This window comes from Chrysemys picta, chromosome 24 (assembly GCF_011386835.1).
Source record: "Chrysemys picta bellii isolate R12L10 chromosome 24, ASM1138683v2, whole genome shotgun sequence".
Classification (NCBI taxonomy): Eukaryota; Metazoa; Chordata; order Testudines; family Emydidae; genus Chrysemys; species Chrysemys picta.
The window spans coordinates 6,912,822-6,932,568 of NC_088814.1; the positions used below are offsets into that span (position 1 = coordinate 6,912,822).

General features: G+C 44.8%; 1 protein-coding gene across 15 annotated transcripts in view; it reads right to left on the reverse strand.

Annotated features, from left to right (window-relative positions):
• Nucleotides 1-19,747, reverse strand: part of FAM117A (family with sequence similarity 117 member A) — a 52,396-nt gene that overhangs the window by 20,492 nt on the left and 12,157 nt on the right. For 3 of the 15 annotated variants that reach the window (XM_065577361.1, XM_065577355.1, XM_065577349.1), the window contains exons 3-4: nucleotides 14,043-14,144; nucleotides 13,561-13,783 (exon numbers count right to left, since the gene is read on the reverse strand). The gene's annotated coding sequence lies outside the window, so the exon portion shown is untranslated. Of the gene's footprint in view, nucleotides 1-7,431; nucleotides 8,159-9,468; nucleotides 9,726-10,767; nucleotides 10,844-13,560; nucleotides 13,784-14,042; nucleotides 14,181-15,363; nucleotides 15,586-19,747 lie in introns of those variants that run through there. The other 12 variants (XM_065577360.1, XM_065577357.1, XM_065577358.1 and 9 more) reach the window with 10 other exon arrangements.

Consider the following 19,747-nt stretch of genomic DNA (forward strand, 5'->3'; position numbering starts at 1 on the left):
GCTTCAGAAACAGGTTTTTCCATTTGAAATTTAGGTCTTGTTTACACTTTTACCTAGTAGATTACAGATGACTGGAGATCTAGTAGGATTATGTCAAATACAGAAATGAAACCCTGAGCAATTGAGAGGAACCAATTTCTAGTCCTTGTTAAAGACTTTTATTTTAAATAGGTTTAACAAAAACAAACCAAACACCTGACAAACAGTTAAGAGTAGAGATCACTAAGATTCAACTTTGTCCTCGACTAAAGGATGAGGAAATACCCATTCAATCCTCTGGGTCCTTGGAAATATTCCAGTAAAAAACAGACCAGATTTGATATTGCTGATATTTCTAAGGTTAAAAACAAGCAGAAAAAACATGCAAGAAACCTTCCAGGCTTCGCCAGCTGCTTTTGGTGTCCAACACGAAGCCAGCAAGTAAATTCTTCAGAGTAGGAAGCATAGCAGAAGTTTACAAGTTATAGCATGACACCAGTGCAAAAGTAAAAAAAACCAAGGAATTACAACACACAATATGTTACCAAAATCTCTGTTATGGCTTTGCTAATCTGGGGAAAAGGGAAGTGTGACCAATGAGGTCAGCTTGCTTTTAAACTGAGGTGGGCAAACTAGGGCCCAAGGGCCGCAATCCAGCCCTTCAGACATTTTAATCCAGCCCTCGAGATTAATTTAATCCAGCCGGGGGCTTGCCTCGCTCTGCACGGCTCCTGGAAGCAGCGGCATGTCCCCCCTCTGTCTCCTATGTGTAGGGACAGCCAAGGGCCTCCGCATGCTGTCCCCGCCCCAAGTGCTGCCCCCACAGCTCCCATTGGCCGGGAACCATGGCCAATGGGAGCTGCAGGGGAGGCGCCGGCAGACGGAGCAGCACGCTGAACTGCCTGGCTGTGCCTCTGCTTAGGAGCCGGAGCGGGGACATGCCGCTGCTTCCAGGAGCTGCTTGAGGTAAGTGCCACCGGAGCCTACACCCCACCCCTGCCCCCCTCCCAAACCCCTGTCCCAGCCCATATCCCCCTCCTGCACCCCAACCCCTCATCCCCTGCCCCACCCCAGAGCCCGTACCCCCAGCCAGAGCCCTCATCCTCCCCCACACTCCAACCCCCTGGCCCCCTCCTGAACCCTGAACTCCTCATTTCTGGCCCCACCTCAGAGCCTGCACCCCAAGCCAGAGCCCTCACCCCCTCACACACTCCAACCCCCAATTTTGTGAGCATTCAGTGCCCGCCATACAAGTTCCATATCCAGATGTGGCCCTCGGGCTAAAAAGTTTGCCCACCCCTGTTTTAACATAACTAGTTTAAACTGGGATTATTTGTTTTTGTACCCAACTACTTGCCACAGGAAAAGTTATTTTATTATGTATTATAATGTGTTACAGTAGAGTCTAGAGGCCTCAACTGAGATCAGAATACCAATATACTAGACACTGTACAAATGCAAAGTAAAACAGTCCCTGGAACTAAGAGTTTACAGTCCCGGTCCCTAACAGATTACTGTCTCCAGTGCTTCCGGCTCTGTATCATACTCAAAGCAATGTTATTGAAATGTGTTGGTAGACCATCGGAAACTCTATTGTTTGGATCCTTTCTTTTCCATCAGAATGTAAAGACACAAACCCAGATCTCAAGAGAGCAATTCAGAGATCCCACAAAAGCCATCTTGTTCCTTTGGGGCACACTAATCTCAAATTTATCCAATAGAAGCAAAATTTTAAAGCAGGGAGCAGCTTGTTTGATACAGAACTGTCAATACAAGTCAAAATTAATGACAGATGTGATCACATCCTTTATTTCCCCGTTCCCAGACTTGTAAAGAGGCAAGCCAGCTGAGAGCAGCAAGTTTACAGTGAGGGTATGATCCATATCAACTGAAGACACCAACACCCTGAAGTGGCTCTAATTACCCAGCTCATGACAAACTTGTTCTACACTTAACATTACACCACCTGTGTTTTGCATCTGGCCTCAAGTCAGAGCCTTATACTGTAGATAGCCATACTTTATAGAAGATAAAGAGAACTGACTTGATTGCATAGGGCAAAGATGAACTGCTTTTGTCTAGAGCAGCAGCAATAATATTAACTTCAAGATCTTCCCATCTTCAATCCAGTCCCTAAGGATGTTCAGTTTCTGGACAACTTCCTCCCTGTCCCAAATCCCTCAAATCCTGTCAATCCACACCCCCTTGAAAAAGCCCTTAAGAGGGGAAAGCAGCAGGATGTCCCATGACTTTTGCAAGGAATAGTTCAGCTTTATTCCTTCAATTCAGCTGAGCAGAGCAGAGTTTCTGTGCAAGGGTCTTTGCTGTATGACATAGCACAATACAATCCAAGTTAGGCTCTATTATTACTGAAGTTCATCCCATGAGTTCATAGTGTCTTGAGTTACATCTCCTACAATTACTATCTTCTCACTTGGCGTGAAAGTGGATTAATTCTCCTGTTTTTGTATGGTTGACACAACCTGACCTGTTAATCCTGCCGGAGACATCTCTCATCCAATACACAGGGTTACAGGTAGGCTGCCAATTAAGACAACCATAGACTCACCCAGGAATCCAAGATCTGCTGAATGAAACCAGTCAACTTACTCCCATCACAGGGAATGATTCATTCCATACATACTAAACACATGCATGTGAAACTTTACTATATAACCAGCCAACATGCACATGTTTCACTTGAGGAAAAAAATCAGACCAACAACACAAGAAATTGAATACTGAAGGCAGCTAAAGTTACTCCCATCATTACTAGCAACAAGATCCTCAGTCTTGCTCAACATGGTATCAACATCACATTCACATGTCTTCCAGAAGTCCAGAAATCCCTGGGAGGGAATGCCAGAGTTAGCAGGAGATCCATTACTTCAAGGACCTATAACTTTTAGCCAACCTACGTTAAACTGATCAGATAATTGGCCACAACTCCTTATTTAAAGTAAAGGATGGCTGCAGCATATGGAGACTACAGATTCCACCATTCAACGCTTTACTGGATCTAAGCAATCACTCCCACAAAGCAATTCCTTACCAGAGGACAGGTACATATTAAAGATGAGGGGTAGGCTGTGGGCCCCACTCTGACCATCCCTGCATAAATGCACCTGGGGAAGTTATTCAACAGCACAAAAGAAAACCTAAGAACAGCAAAACCACAAACACCTGGGCCACTATTTTGGTAGTGAAAGCCTTCATACGCAGCCTTCAAGTTCATTTCAGAACGGCTATGACAGAGGTGAGGAGGAGACATTAATTTATCAGGCTCTGCTCTAGCTATACCGTGTAGACAAAGTACATTCACAATGCTTTCAAGTGGTAAACAGACATTTTCCTCCTAAACAACATTTTTATTCTGCCAAGCCTACACAGACTTAACCGCTTATGAAACCGTGTCCCAACCAGTTTAAATCTAGAATATTCACCAGACACGGTTTCACACTGATGCCATGATAAATCTTGATTTGGTAATTCTCTCAGTTCTTCACTGGTTTAGCAGGATCTACGCAGCAAGAAAAAGATCTGGCATCTCAGGAACAGGCAAATTCAGAGAGCAAGCTACAAAATGCTAGTTAGATGAGTCACCTCAGTTAATAGCAACTTCCTGAAAAGTTAAAGAACACTATACAATTCTATAAACTACATGACAGAGGAAATTTTTTTTGTCCTGGTGAGAAGGGAATAGTTACCAATAAGTGATCATGTCCATAATTCTTTACCAATACAGTCTCTATTAAGCTGACAGGAGGTATGGAAATTGGCAAAAAGTCATACCTAACCAATGCCGTCCCCCAACCACAGCTACATGCATGCACAGGTGAAGACCCTCTGCCTGCATCTCTACTCATCTCACACTATTCCCCCTCATGTACTACACTCTGCCACCAATAATTGACTCTTATGCCCTCCACCCACTATGCACTTTTTTCATGCCACTCCCTAGATAATAGAGTGTCTCCTCCAGTGGATCAAGAAATGTCCTCCCTTTCCTCCAAGACTCCCCTTAAAATGCAGTTTGTGACCACCTGTGCACCACTAACCAGTCATCCCCGATTCACCACATGACCCTTTAACACAGCTTAAATTACAGTATAAACAAAAGTTTTGTTATTTTTAACATCACTACTGGAACTACTAAGAAAACAACTATGGAGTCGCTTTGCTTTTATGGTGCACTGATCCATCCCCTCCTTTTTCCTATGTGTTGTCTAATTTAGACTGCAAGCTCAGCAGGGCAGGTAGTTGGTCCACTTGCATTCATAAAGCACCACGTACACCAATGCTGCCACATACATTAAGTTCCAAGTTTTCTTAAAGCGGCTGCCATTTCCAATGGTCAGTCTGGCATGGAGAAAGCTCAGAGGACCTCAACAATTTACTTTAGACAATTAGAAAGCCAAATCTAAGCCATCTGGTGCAAGATCTCCAGAAAGCCAAGACTGCTTGGTTCTCATCCCAGTAGATTCAAGGGCATGAAGCATGTAGAAATGTATTCATAGGTCCCTGTGGAGATTAGAGTCTGGATACTAAGAGAAATTTTCCAGTTAATGTGGAGCTCGGAATATATTTTGGGGGAAACTGAAGCTTCACACAGCACAGCTTTGTCTATAGTGAACTAAAATAAACCTAAAAATTTCCAAAGAGCTGATTCCACCTTGGTGAGAATATAGGCTCTTGACTGTTACTGAACCTATGTAATTTTGATAGCACCAGCAGTCTCCAAGCCCTCTAACTGGTGTAAAAGGAGACTGTAGAGGTCTGGCCCGTATCTGAATAGGCTCTTCAAGACAGGGTAGTAATTTACCTACCTTACTAGCATAAGCTACACCATTGACAAGATAAGGGATGACCGAAACCATCATGGCTACCTCCCATTGCCACACACTATAAACTTCAAAGCACGAAGACTTCTGAACACCAAGACAACAAACCCTAGTCGCCGCGGAATTGTTTTCCTGGCTTCTCCACTGCAGAATAGCTATGCAGTTTAGCAGAAGCTCTTTAAGGGGCAGATTCAACAGCTGCTCCCTATTTTATTTCAGCAGGATTTTCTGTGAACAGAGCAGCTGCAGAATCAGACTGGCTCGCAGACTGTCTTTCCATGCGTCAGTTGAAGCCATGGAAAGACACACAGCTAGTACTGGAGAAACTGCTGGGCTTCAGCTCTTTAAGAGTAACCCACCTCAGCAGGCCAGCAGTCAAGCCGCTCATGAGCCAATCCAATAAGCCAGGGCACAGGAATGAGGAAAAAAAATTGATAGCAACAGATTTCAGGGCTGAGATCCCAAGATTGCAATGAAAGTTTTCGAGTTAGGAAACACTGATAGAGTTTTTAGTTAAACCACAGCCAATTTACTGCAGTAGCTCCCACACGTACAAATAGTAAGTGAAGCTTATTGTATGAACAGTGACTGGGGCACAGCAATGGAAATTTAAATACATCTCAAACTGTACATGAAAGAGATCAAGAGGAAAAATTCAAGCTGCCAGAGCCTGAGCAGTGAGGGCACAAAGCCAGGAAGAAATGAAGACCAGCAATTCCTGTTTCTGAATACTGTCAGTGGATTTTCAGCCTTCTAACCCTCAGAAAACCTATAAGCATCTAATGCCATGTCACAGGGCAGTACAGAGCCACAATGAGACTCCATAATGCAGCCAGCAGAAAAAGCTAGCCTACATAGGTCCTAATTTCTCAATAATGTTTTGCTTTAATTTTGTACGTTTTCAGACTGTCAAATGATAAATTGCCATATTCACAGCAGTTTCATTTCAGTTTCAGAGTAGAGGCAGCATAGAGGAGGGGGATTAGTGCTCAAAGAAATGTGCTGTTTATTTCATGAACTCATTTCAAGTGAAAATTGGGCAAAATACGCTAATGGCTTCTCTGATCAATACTAATCCTCACAGTGGCAGGAAAAACAACTAGTACTATAAGCCTCAAATAATGAAATGCACAACACTTGAGGGACAGCCATTCATTCTCACTTTACAAAAGTGATTGCTCTAACCCACCCTAAAGTAGATGTAAGAACTGATTCATAAAACCAGATATAAAAGCATTTCAAAAGGATGCTGTCAAGGTTGGTAGGCCAAAATTTGACCAACCTTCTTTACTATTTGAAAAGCCCATGCAATCCTTGTGTTTAGTCCAAAATAAGTGTTGCACTGCTCTTTCAGTGTTTCATATAGTAAGGAAGATTTCAGCAACAGCCCAGCACTCATGAGCAACCCTACAAATAAATCAGCAATCACACAGGAAGGAAAAACGTTTCCACAAGCTTATATAAGCCCCTCAAAAAAGTTATACTTAGTGATTAAAAAAAAAAAAAAAGACTTGAGATACCTCGGCAATGCAGTTTTGGGATCCATTATGGTTTATAGTACAAATGAATTTAAATGATTGCTTCTCTATCAAGTCAAGTGACCTCAGCATTGGATGTGCTGTTCAACTCCAGATATAGCTTTCAATTTAGCATCTTTTAATTGTGATCTAAAGCCATCTTAAAATAAGGCAAAGACCTTGTTATAATGCAAAGGCAAAGAACAAATTTCCCCTGCCTCAAACAGGCAAATGTGCAGAAGGGACTGCAAGAGCCCAAAGATGAAAGCTCCTTATTTGTGCATGTAATTAGAATGCTCACATGGAATTTTAAACTTACCGCATCTACTGGAATGGTTTTAATGCAGTCAAAAATATCTTCCAGTTAGTTTAGCTCTTGTTCACCTTCCATTATATCTTTGCTTCTCATCCCAAATCCACCTCCCCCCCGCAGTGTTTTTCCCCCATATCTCACCCATTCCAGGTTCTCATTACTCTCATTTCCACCCACTCAACTTGTATTTAAAAAGCACTCACAAGTACATACTCATTTTATGTACTTTTCTTACATTAATACGCTGAAAAAACTTCCCTCTTGAATCTAAAAGTGCTTTACAACGGTGGGTAAATATCCCTATTTTACAGATGTAGGAACCAGCAGTGTGATTTTTCTCAAAGTCAACTGCAGAGGTGGGAACAGAAAACAAGCCTCAACTGTCTGTAGCTCTAGGCAATATACTATTTCCCTTGACACAGTACTTGATAAGGATTCAAATTACCTCCCTCTTAAAAAAAAGTAACTTGCACCATTATATAATTTCAGTTTAAGCCTGAGCCGCAGCATCAGCCATTTGAATGCTATATACTCATGGCTTGGGCCAAAGTCACTCTGCTCAGAATGAGGATATGGTTAGAATAAAGAGACTAAGCTGTACATTTAATCAACTGGAGAGCATGTTTAGATTAAGATGCAGGGGCTTTCCACCCACACCCTTCAGGAAAGCGGCTGCTACAATTCAGATTTAAACTCGAAACTAACTTTGACACCAAGAATGGAGGTTCTAGGAAGCCAAGATCACCAGTTACTGTTATAATATGAATTTGAAAAATCCTACCTTTTTGCTCTCTGCTATATGTCTGTTTCCTCCTCCCTTTCTCAGCATACAGATCCTTCCATCGAAGAGTATGTAGCTAACAAGTTTTGATCCCTATGCTGGGTGGGATCATTGCTCAGTTTGTCCTCCATTTTGCCAAGTTGATAATGGCACACTTAATAAAGCTTTTCATCTTCTTGTTACAAACATTAAGTAATCCTCCTAACTATCCCTGTGAAGGAAGGTACCTTATTTCCATTTCCTATCTTTAAAAAGGAAGGCAAAGAGTTGGAGGCACTTGTAGAGTTATGTCACCATAACCAAGCCAGTACCAGTCGATAAATACAAGGAAGTTATGTTTCCAACCTGATCCAGCTCTAGAAGTGGACGTTAAGCATGTTATCACACACTCACTGCCTGTTAACAAGTAAGCTATTTTCCCCACCACTAAAAACCAGCTCACCGCAAAGATTCTGGGCTCACCTACAACTCAAACAGTAGCACACTATGCAAAACTCTACCTTACCTAAGCAACCAAAGTATAAGCCTCTCCATCTCAACCCTCAGGCAAGAGCCAGCCAAGGTGCTTTGCCATATGTCCTAAAGGATAGATTGGGCTCTGCAGGAGTACAGCTGAAGATGCTTTACTGGGTGGGGAAAGGGCCTTGCTTTGTTCACATGCAGCTTTTGGTCTTCTTCCTTGTGTAAATCCCACCAAATGGAGTCTGCTCTATAAACTGTCTCTCTCCAAATTGCTCTATTTAGTGCCATATCCTGTAAAGCACTGCATGCCAAAATAAAGATCTTCTTTTCTGACATCCCACCACTTCTTGCATAGGCCGCTCCTTTTCCTTTAATCTTGAGCTGTTTGACTCTTACCCACCCTAGTCTGCTCGCGGTGCTACCCCTGCAAGGTCTTAGTGTATGCATCCCACACACCTGTTTACTGCACGTGCAAGAGAAGAACTTGGGTTGGCAACAAGGCTGGCTACACATAGACAGAAACGGGCCCCTAAATGGGAATAGGTGGGCAAGACCTACTGGCCAGCTGTCAGCGGGGAACCGTCCACCCCGAGAGGCGAGGTGAGCCGGTCAGCCCAGCAGGAAGCGGAACGGCCGCAGATGAAAGGGGTGGGAGCTACGGTCACTGCTGGGGGGGTGCACCCCAGGGCCCGACCAGCCCCGGCGGTGCTGCTGCGGGAGGGGGTGCTGCGTCGGAGGGCCGGTCACGCACAGCTGGGTTCTGTAGCACGTGGCGGATGGGTGGGTGCGCGCGCTAGGGGGGCCCCCCCAACTGACACGGGGGAGGGGTGGGGGGAGAACCCGTAGGCGGGGGCGCGGGGGGAACTGTGGCCGGGCGGGGGGGCCTGCCCTAACCGCTGCTGGAGCGGAGGCTCCAGGGTATGGTCTCTTCTCCCCCCCACCGGCCCAGCTCTCTCCCCCCCCCACTCGCTCAGCTCTCTCCCCCCCCACACCGGCCCCCCACTCGCTCAGCTCTCTCCCCTCCCCCCCCCATACCGGCCCCCCACTCGCTCAGCTCTCTCCCCTCCCCCCCCCCCCATACCGGCCCCCCACTCGCTCAGCTCTCTCCCCTCCCCCCCCCCCCACACCGGCCCCCCACTCGCTCAGCTCTCTCCCCTCCCCCCCCCCCACACCGGCCCCCCACTCGCTCAGCTCTCTCCCCTCCCCCCCCCCACACCGGCCCCCCACTCGCTCAGCTCTCTCCCCTCCCCCCCCCCCCACACCGGCCCCCCACTCGCTCAGCTCTCTCCCCTCCCCCCCCCCCACACCGGCCCCCCACTCGCTCAGCTCTCTCCCCTCCCCCCCCCACACCGGCCCCCCACTCGCTCAGTTCTCTCCCCTCCCCCCCCACACCGGCCCCCCACTCGCTCAGACTCTCTCCCCTCCCCCCTCACAACGCCCCCCCCCACTCGCTCAGCTCTCTCCCCCTCCCCCCCACAACGGCCCCTCAACCCCTCGTTACGCGCCCGACAGCCCAGCCCACTCCCTCCCATTCCCCCACCAGTACCAGAGCTCGCCCCCCCCGGCCCCCGTTACCTGCCCGCCGCCGTCTCCGCCTGCCCCGCGGCGCTGCTGCAGTTGGAAAGGGATGGTGGCCCTGAGCGGCTGCAGCCCCCCCACTCCGCCCCGGCAGCAGGAGGCCCCGGCAGCCCCCGCCATCCCCAGCTCCGACCCGACCTCACCCGCCTCCTCCCGCGAGCCCCGGCAGTAACCAGCGACACCCCCCCGCGCTGCCACTTATCAGCGCTTCGGGGGCCGAGCTGACCAACGCACCCCGCTGCCCATTGGGCCCCGGCGGCGGCCAGCTCCGCCCCCCGGCCAATGGAGGGCCGCCGCCACGCCCTGAGCATTGCCCAGAAGGGAGGAGACCTGCGAAGGCCCCGCCCCTTACGCAGGGTCCAATCAGAAGAGCAAGAAATGATAATATCGCACTCCCCTCCTATCCCGACCAGATGGGCAACGCACCAGAGACCAATCAGAAAAGGAGAAGCGTGCGGAAGGCCTGCCTCTCTTCGGCGGCCAATCGGCATTCCAATTAGAGTCCCACCCCTCACTCCAAGCCCCAATCAGAAACGCAGGACATGTTTGTGTCTCACTCCCCGCCCCAGTGCCAATCAGGAAGGCAGGCGATGCTGGGTCCCGTTCCCCCCCCCCCCGGTAGATCAGGTGAGCGCTGTGGTTTAGCGCCTGCCGGCTGGTTCGCAGCCTCCCTGGCGAGACCGAGTTTCTTTTTCACTTTTAGAGCCAGCTACGGCGGGGCAAGAGGGCGAGGCCTACCCCAGGAGCACGTGGGGGAAGCTCGCTGGGGTAGGGCCTGCCTGCGCCGAGCACACACAGGATGTAGCCGCTGACACAAAACACCTAGTAGGCTTTGACGTATAGACACTATATTCTCTCAGCCCTTCACAAAAAGGTGGTTAGTAGAGGGTGGGAGTCAGGACTCCTGGTTTGCGCCTGGCGCTAGAATGTGACCATTGTCTAACAAGAGTTACTAAAGCTCATCGGCTGACGTGCCACCACCTTAAAAAATTGTGAAGTGAACTGCACATCAAGGTCGCTACTGTGGAAGTTTCTTAGACCAGGGAAGCGGAGGTTTAATTCACTACTACTTTAGGAGCAGGACAAAGCAACACTTCTGCCACACTGCACACCTAACAAGAAACTTGGTCTTTTTTCTCTGTGTCCAAAGTGATTCACTGATAAAGGGTTTGAGCACAGTTGATGACATATGAGCATAGATGATTATTTTCTCCAAATATTGAACAGAAACACCATCTTATTCAGAACTTGGGTGTACTGGACCTCTATTTCTAGGGCAGCAAAACCTTTACTTACACTGAACCTCTTTTGTGAGGAAAACATTTCACTATAATAGGGTCCCATGAGCTTGCAGTTAAACAATGGTTCTTATATGACCTGGAATAAAAGGAGCATAGAAAAATAGTTAAGACTCCTCTGGATTCAGGAATTAACCTATAATAGGTGCCTGATCATTTAAATGAAGGGTATACCAACTGTTTCCTAATACCATATGAAATAACTATGATGATAAACAAGTTTAGCTGAAATGGACCACTAGCTCTCAGGACTAAAAAGCTTGAATTTAATTTTTATTGTTACAAGGAATATTAGTTCTGGTGCACTACTCCAGTTGATATTAATTAAAAGTTTGCTGTAATTTATCTTTCCATCTTCAATCAGACCACAAGAAATAAGTGTTCACACACGTGTACTTAATTTCATTTTTATCAAGTTTGAGTGTTCCCAGGAGATGTCAGATCAGGAGACTGAAGTCCTTTATTCACAGTAAAGTTACAGCAAGCATTCCCCATTCACTTCCCAGCCTGTGAGCCTTACTGAGTAGCTGTCAGAAAGTACCAAGTTTCAGTCATTGCTAGGTCAGATTTGAACACTGTGACTTAGGTTTTCACCTCTTCCAGGAATCCTCCAAATCATTTAGATGCCCAGCTCCTGATTTATCTACATGCAAAAGGCAGGGGGGGTGAGGGGGGGAAAAAGAGAAGAAAAGAAAACGAGGTAGCTTAACAGGTTCAGTTTTTAGACTTTTTAAAAAAAATGAAATTATTTTACAGGACAATTAGAAGTAACAATCCATTTTTCTTGACACAAGATGCCATGTGATGCATTTGCAGCAGCATCCATCTTCTACTTCACAGAGAGTGTGCTTCTTCAAGGACAGCATGTTTTCTTACTGCCAGTACTGGGATCTAGCTAGAAGAGCATCATCGTATAGGTCAGAGCTAAAGAGGGAAAGTGTACTGCTAGGTGGTCCTGATAATTATCAGACACAATATGAAGAAAGTTGTCCCAACCTCTGAAATTTTAGAATAAAAGCTATCACGGTTGAGGGGGAGCAAGTATAGTTGCTTATATAGCTTAATATTTTAAATTTTTAGGCTGTTACCGACCCGTAGGGGATGGGTTGCTCAATTTAAAAAAAGATATTACCTATGGAAAATATATTCTGCAAGAACAGAAATCAAAGGACATACTTTCAGTCTTTTCTCACAAGAAAAGAGAAGACAAAAATATTGCTGCAACATTTCATAACTGCATGAAATCCATCTCTAAGTGGATACAAAGATACCATCTTCTAGAGTACTATTACAGTTTTTGACTGAACAGTCCATTAATAACACACTTATGCCATCATCCACGTCAAATAACTTAGCCATTTCTAACAATTGCCTGAAGTGCTTATAGTACTTTCTTTGAGGTGATATAATTTGCGTGAAGAATGCTGGATCCTCAGTGACTGCAAAGCGTGTTTATGAACAAGTCACTAATGAAAATACTTAGTAATTATAGTTTCAAAGCCATGTACAAATATTTATTCTTCCAATATCCCTGTGAGAGAGGCTTTTAAGTATTAGCCTTCTTTTGCAGTTGGGGAAACTTGAGGCAGGAAGAGGTTTAAACCTGCTTATGGCCATGCAACCAGTTAGCAGGCAGGATTAGAACTCAGGATTCCTAATGTCTGACCTCATGTTTGGTCCATGGTCCCTTAGTGCCTTTCAGTGCAAGGCTGAGGTTTGCAAAAGCACTCAGTTTTAGCCTAACTCTGCCCCCCCTGAAGTCAGTGAAATGTTCATGGTTTGTCTTTAAACTAGAAAAAGAGAAAACTCTCCTTAATAAGTTAACAGTAGTTTCACTAATACTATTCCCTACTAGATGGACCATAGCTTCTTCCTTCTTTCAGGTGAAATCCAAGAGTTCTATCTCAGCATACCTCTCCCCTACAATAATATCACTTTAAAAAATGTGATGGGAAAGAAAAAGAAAAAAAAAAAAATCAAAGCCAAGTAGCTACTGTGGATTTATAAAGATGCCACAGAGATAAATTAGAAGCAGGTATAGGCAAGGAAGGGAAAGCCATGTGGGCTTAAGTGATAGGTTAGGGTTTGTCTACATTAGCAATTTTTGCAACAGCAGAGCTGCACTGATGCAAAGTCTCAAGGTAGATGTGCTACACCAGCATACAGCAGGGCTTGCACTAGTGCAATTTATGCTGCTTTCAAACCAGAGTAACTCATGCTAGTGCCAGGTACACAAGCCATTAGTGATGATGTTCTGTACCTCCAGGATTTGACTCCCAGTCTAGGTTTTAGGGTCTAATCCAGCTCCTGTTGCCAAAGAGATCATACCCTTTCTCTTTAGATGCCAATCCTCCAATCTGCAGGGTGCCCTCAACTCAAATGGACTTTAATGGGTTGACTGCATTCGGTATCTCCAGGAGATACTGTGCTACTTGCAGGATCAAGCCCCTAGGAGTGTAGATTCTGGAAGTGGCTCTAATTAAATGAAGGAGCAGCACTTGTAGCTTCCAAAGATTGTCCCATCCAGTGCCCCACCCCCTGCCTAAAGGGAGATCACTGTAGTATAGGGCTTCAATAATAATGGAAGGGTTAAAGGTTGGGGGGAAAACAGGATCATTGGGCCGCCTGTAGAGAATAAGAGAAAATCCAAGATGATCCAGTTTTAGTCCATCATGTGAATACATGGTGATAATACACATAGGTCAAATCCTATGGAATGAATTAAAAAAAAAAAGACGACCTCAAAGTTAGGCCCCATATTATTAATATATTTTATTTTGATATCACCTACCTGCCACAGCATTCCAGGCATCTCAAAATCTACAAGCTTAAAAAAAAAAAAAAATCACAACAGATCCAAATCCTATAAAATATTTAAAAGCTGTATCACAGGAACATGGTGAAGGTGGTTAAATGCACTGGGCCAAATTCAGACCCTAGTGTAACCGTCAACTGCAGTGGATGAATTTGGTTCCATTCTGCTTTATACTCCCAGCTTACTCTCTTTGGATCCGCTAAGGAAAAAAGATAGAAACAAATACACACAGGAAATTAAGCTACATTTTAAATATGTTCAAAACAGCGTTAATGAACTGGATGAACCTCAAAAAAGCCAGAAAATGCAGACGCTCCCCCCCCCAAACTATCTTGTATGGGGGTACTGCCAGAGCTTCTAGGCAGTGGACAAACCAACACACCATGGGTACCACAACAGAGGGACAACAAAGCAGGGTAGCTACTCCATAATGTCATAGACAGGTATGCAAGACTCACATGTACTCATGGTCTTGTGCCTGGTGCATCTTCTCTGACGTGATGGTGGCTTGCAGTACACAAAGTTTAAGTGTTGGCATGGCAGCTGCAGCGGGGTTTCACCTGGATTTGGAGAGTTTAAGTAGGACCCTGAATGTTCTAAAGTAAGGAATTATTTGAGACATAGCACATCAGCATAAACTTCTTATCAATTATATTGGATAGCTTCTTTCTCTGCTATTGGCCTCACTTATTGTTTTAAACTTAATTCACTATACAACACCTTCGCACCAGTTTTCTGCAATTTTCACCATTTACTGTCTGATAGCTGGAATTAGCGAACTCATTTTCTTTGAAAATACTCTATTCGGTACAAAAATAAGACCCAATCCTGCAAATCAGATCCAGACAGGCAGACTTCCTACACTCACATGTAAACTCAAAGGCTCTGCATGGGTGCAAGAGTCTGCTTGCATACGTCTGACTGCAGAACTGATCTTTAGAATTGTTTTTATTTCCACACAGGATTCATTCACTTCTATTTCCCTCCCTACCCCTTCCACTCAGGTAGGCCAGGGTTTTAAAGAGAGCTCAGTACCCACAATCAGAGCCAAATTTTCACCATTGCTCTGGATTTTGGGTGCAGAGTTCTCTTGCAAATCTGTTCACAAAAAAGTGTCACAATGTGAGCTGCTGGGTACTGAAAATCTGGTCCTCTCATTGTAGGGGCTGAACACCTGGAAATCTGGTCCTGAGATATTTTGAAAATCTACTTCTCCATTCCTTCACTCCTTCAGGTGCAAGGACCTTCTCCCTTGCATCTCCCACTGCCTAGAAGAGCCTTTCACTACCTCTTTGTCTCTTACTCCATCACCCCACCCACCCCCTTAATTCTCAAATATAATTTGGGATCATCTTTCCTGCTCTTGCTTTCATTTGAACTTTGTAGTTCTATTTCACACATTTTGTATGCAAGCTATTATGCAACATATAGTTTTATGTCCTAGTCCGAACTGAAAGCTATGTGATCAAACTTCAGGCCAAGAGACATTGTTATATAAAAACTTAGAGTGGCTCTTGTAATCCTGTCCTAGCCCACCCTGGGATCAGATTCAGTCTAATGGTTTCAGACATCATTTTTCTGCTTCCCCAGGAGGGGATGGTTGGTGTGCAGCGAGACGGGTGTGGTATACATATCTCATGTAGACGCAGCAGAGCCTGGGAAGCTGTGGCTTAACTAGATAAGAGAGGGGGAAAGGAGTGAGGTGGCAAAGCAGCCTCGGCTCCCCTCCAACCTTTCTGGAGACAAGAAAACATTATGTGACAGGAGTGAGCAGCTGACCTCCTTTAGTGGATATCACAGCAGAGCAGTGCTCTTCATCGTCTTCCTCTATCTCCCTTCTCACAAGGCTTGCTGCTTCAATTTGCATGGGGAACACTCAGGACAGAACACTTGCATTGAGCGCAATCATCTTATTTCAAGAAGAACCCTCTTTCAGAGGGTGTGCAGGTGTACGTTGCAATACTTCAGTTAATGAAGGAATGACAGACGCATAGAATGAATCTTTTAATTGAAGCACAGATGAAATATAAGCTACAATTTTGTTACTAACATTTTTAAAAGAAATATATATATACACACACACACACAATCCTATCAAGGTCCACATGGAATAGTGTCAAAGGAACAGGAGATGCACACATATATACACACACACACACACACACACACACACATACACCCCCATTGCCATCCCCATAAAATCTCCTAGTCCAATCACTCCTAACTATGGGTACTGTAGAATCAGTCCCTGTTTGGAAGCTCACAGATACTACTGGCCTACCCTCTCCTAGCACATGGTACTGTAAGAAATTATGCAGGAGCACCAATTGCGTGGGAGCTCACATCTACTCCAATCCTATCCCATCATGAGCAGGAATGATTTAGGATCGCCATGTGCGGAAGCTCAAACCTGCCTTCTTTTTGTTGTGTTTATAAAACACCTACAGTACTATCATGGGGTTCTGGTCCATGACTGGGGTTCCTAGGTGCTACAGGAATACAAATAATTCATAGAGGATGAGGACGATACTATTTTATTTATTAATACTCTAGTTCCAGCCTCTCCCAGAAGGACACACTATGGCCCTTATTCACAGCACCTCTCTCTCGACGGCAGGGGAAAAATTATATTACATATTCCCAGATGGCTCTTCTGGTGGATGCTGTTTCTACAGGTTCTCCTAAGACCTCACACTAGTACCTTAACTCCCTGTTCATTAGAAAGTCCCTGAGCCTGTTCTCCTGGCTGACCACATAGAATCCCCCCACCCCTTCAAAATGTGTGTATGAAATTAAGAGTAAAATCTGTCTGTCTCTTCTAGGCTGTTTCTGCCTTTTTGTACACAAAGCCTTTTCAATAGCAAACCACTGGCCTTGGAAATAACTACACTTAACTATCAAGGTCCACATGGAATAGTGTCAAAGGAACAGGAGATGCACATAAGTCAGCTGGGAGCGCCAAGATACAAGAAAGAAGAACGGAGCAGGAACCGACGAGGGCACATGGGTAAGAGAACAGCTCCATCATAAGAAAACAGTGAAGAATGGAATTAGCAACGCTGAATAGAAGCAACTGTGACCGCATTCTCTTGTCACAGCTTTTGACTGGTAGCATCACCCTTCTATTAATCCCTGATCATTTAATTGGTCCACACCTTGTGAAAATTCAAACTCGCCTTTCAAACAGTTTCTACAACTGGACACACAAATCGAAAACTATCACGCTTCATGCCACCTCAGCACTGGTGTTTCCATGCGGTTTCACTCTGGCATAACAGAGGTAATACAAATGTCTCCCAGTGCCTGAGTTAACCAGATCATGTGTTATAAATACAGCTGGGGTGTTTGCAGGCTGCAGTGGGATGCAGCTTAGCTTTGCTACTTTGAGGAGAAGCACTACCCCAGATCATCTTCCGAATTTGATCCAGTCTTCCCCACCAAGTTGTTTCTTCCTCCCCTAGATTCTTAGGTCTGGTCTTCACTTAAAAGTTAGGTTGACACTGCTACAGCACTCAGGGATGTGAAAAATCCACACCCTTGAGCACTGTAGCTATGATGAGCTAATCCCTGGTGTAGATGCAGCTAGGTTGACCAAAGACTGTTTCCTTTGACCTAGCTACTGTTGCTCAGGGAGATGGAGATCCTACAGTGATGGGGAAAAAAAAAAAAAAAAAACACCCTTTCGTCACTGTAGAAAGCATCTACACTATGAGATTAGAGTGACATAGCTACAGTGCCCTACCTACCTGGGGCCATGATTTATTTCGTTCTGCCAATGCCTCTAAACTTACTACCTCTAAGACTTTTAGGCAGAGCTTCCCAAGAAGAGGAGAAAAGAACTGTAAGGAAGGAAGATGGTTAGGAGTGGGATGAGTTGATAATTAACAAGGCTGACAGCTGCAGTATTTGGCATCCTGCTAAAAACAGTTGGTTTTAAATTACTCCACAATGGGAAAACAACTAATTTTTATCCAGCCAGAGGGCTGCAGCTATTTTAAAATCTCACCTCAATCTCATCAAATCAGACCAGGATGGAAGGTGTGTGTCTATTGTCACAGAAGCAAAAGTCTACATGCTGTGCATTCTGGACCTCTTCAAGAGCTGCTGCACTTCCAGAAGTCACTGCCACAGCTCTGAGAATGGCGGAGGTAAAGCAGTTACTTTTCTGATGTGCTAGATCCTGGATGTTGCGCTCAAATATAGCTGAACAATGCAGTCATCTCCTCAGAACAGAGGTTCCTGAATGCTATGCTGTAAAACAGCAGAAGAAGTGATGTAATCTTATTGTGAGTGCTAAAGGGCCCAAGGTTAAGAACCCAAGTTTTGTTTATTGTATTCTATCTGCTGGTTTCTATTAATTCTGCTGTTGTAATGTCTGTAACCTTCCAATCCTGAACAGTCAAGAAGCAGAACTAATCTACTGCAGAGATCTACTGCAGCCAGCCAACTACCATTCTCACCCATCTCTCTGTTTGCAGAGCCCCAGCTACCTCATCAGGAAGAGCAAATGCTGCATCAGAGCTTCAAAATCTATCAAATCTGTCCCATGGTATCTGAAGCGAAGTGCTGATCTAGTCAATACTCTCCCAAAGAGTAGCCTTTTTAAAAAGCACAGTCTGTTCAGGACTGTGCTCAGTATTTATAGTCTGTATGTGTAGGAGCGTCTATTTGTGTGTAACAGGTTTTCCTCCTCTCATTGCCCTGAGTCACACCTAAAAAAAAACACCACACAACTCCATCTCCCCCTCCTTGGCTCTGAGTCTATCAGCTTCACTGGAGGGACTGACAAACTGGAAATCTCTCAGAATGAACAGATCCCGCTACAATATCACCATTCTGATCTATCAGACAAGTCCTGAATGAGATTAAGTAAATTCCTTGCTGTTTACTATGGGTGGGAGGGAGACAAAGCTTAGTTTTAAGGTCTTGATCTTTGAGTGAAACTTCAAAGGGTATGTTTTTGTATGAACCAGGCTTTCCCTCAGTGTCCTTGAACAAAATTCTTCTCACTCACTCTACATTGTTACATAAAATGGCTACCTGCCTTCTATCCCCATCCCCCAAAGATGGCTGCTTTTCACTAGTGGGCAGTTTTACATCAAACCATGTGAATGTACAAACAGCAGAACTGATGTTATTTTTTTAAATTAGAGGCTTTGACAGATTATTCGCCACACATCTAAGCTACTTCAGAGTCTGATCCGGCTCACACTGAATTCAGTGGGACCTTTGCCATCAATGCCTAATAAAAGTAAGACGAGATATTATGAAACAGACAATTTGCACTAAGTTACGTATTATCATACGGCAGAAAGTAATAAATTCACTTAAGAGGAATCACTGATGTCAAACATTGCTAGTTCAGTAAGGGAGCATGTAAATGAATAAAGACTAGCACCAGTGAGAGGAAACCAGTCAAGCACTGAGGAATCGATGCCAGATAATGCATGGATTCAGAAGATAAAGGGTCTGCCTAGGGAAACAGTGTGGGAATGCTGTCCCGTGGATAGAATGAGACACTAAAAATCCCCACTCACGTGTTCTGTTCCCAACTCTGCCATTGACTCACAATGAGGGGAAAAAAAAGTCACTGCACCACAATAAAAAGGTTACCCTACCTCAGAGGCTTAACTATTGTTTGTTAAAATGCTTTGAGATCCCCTTGAGAAGAGGGGCTACGTTAAATGCAAAGTGTTAATAGTCACAGAACAATGGCTTGCTTAGGAGAATGAATTTAAAAACAGCAGGAGTAAGCATTACATTCCTGGGGTGGGGGGAAACATGGCTTCTGAACTAGTGTATGAGACCCTCTGTAATTAGAACTCTTATCTATGGACCAGTTGTGATCCACAGAGCATTAGCTGGTGGCCTGCAGGCAGCTGGCTGGTCACTTGGTGTTGGATTGCTTTGTTTTCAGCTACTAAATTGCATTAGAATAAGTTAAACATGCATTAAATGTTTTCCTGATGTTACTTTTCCATGTAAACTGCTATATTTGGCACAGGAATGTTATTCTATCACAGAGGCAAGGTGATTCCAATGACAATTTTTCTATTAAGATGGTTTTCTCATTTTGAAAAAGCTTAAGACCCCATGAATTAGGAAATAGGTTACATAGAGAGAGCTGTTTAGTAACTGGCAGAATATAGGAAGAAAAAGCAGA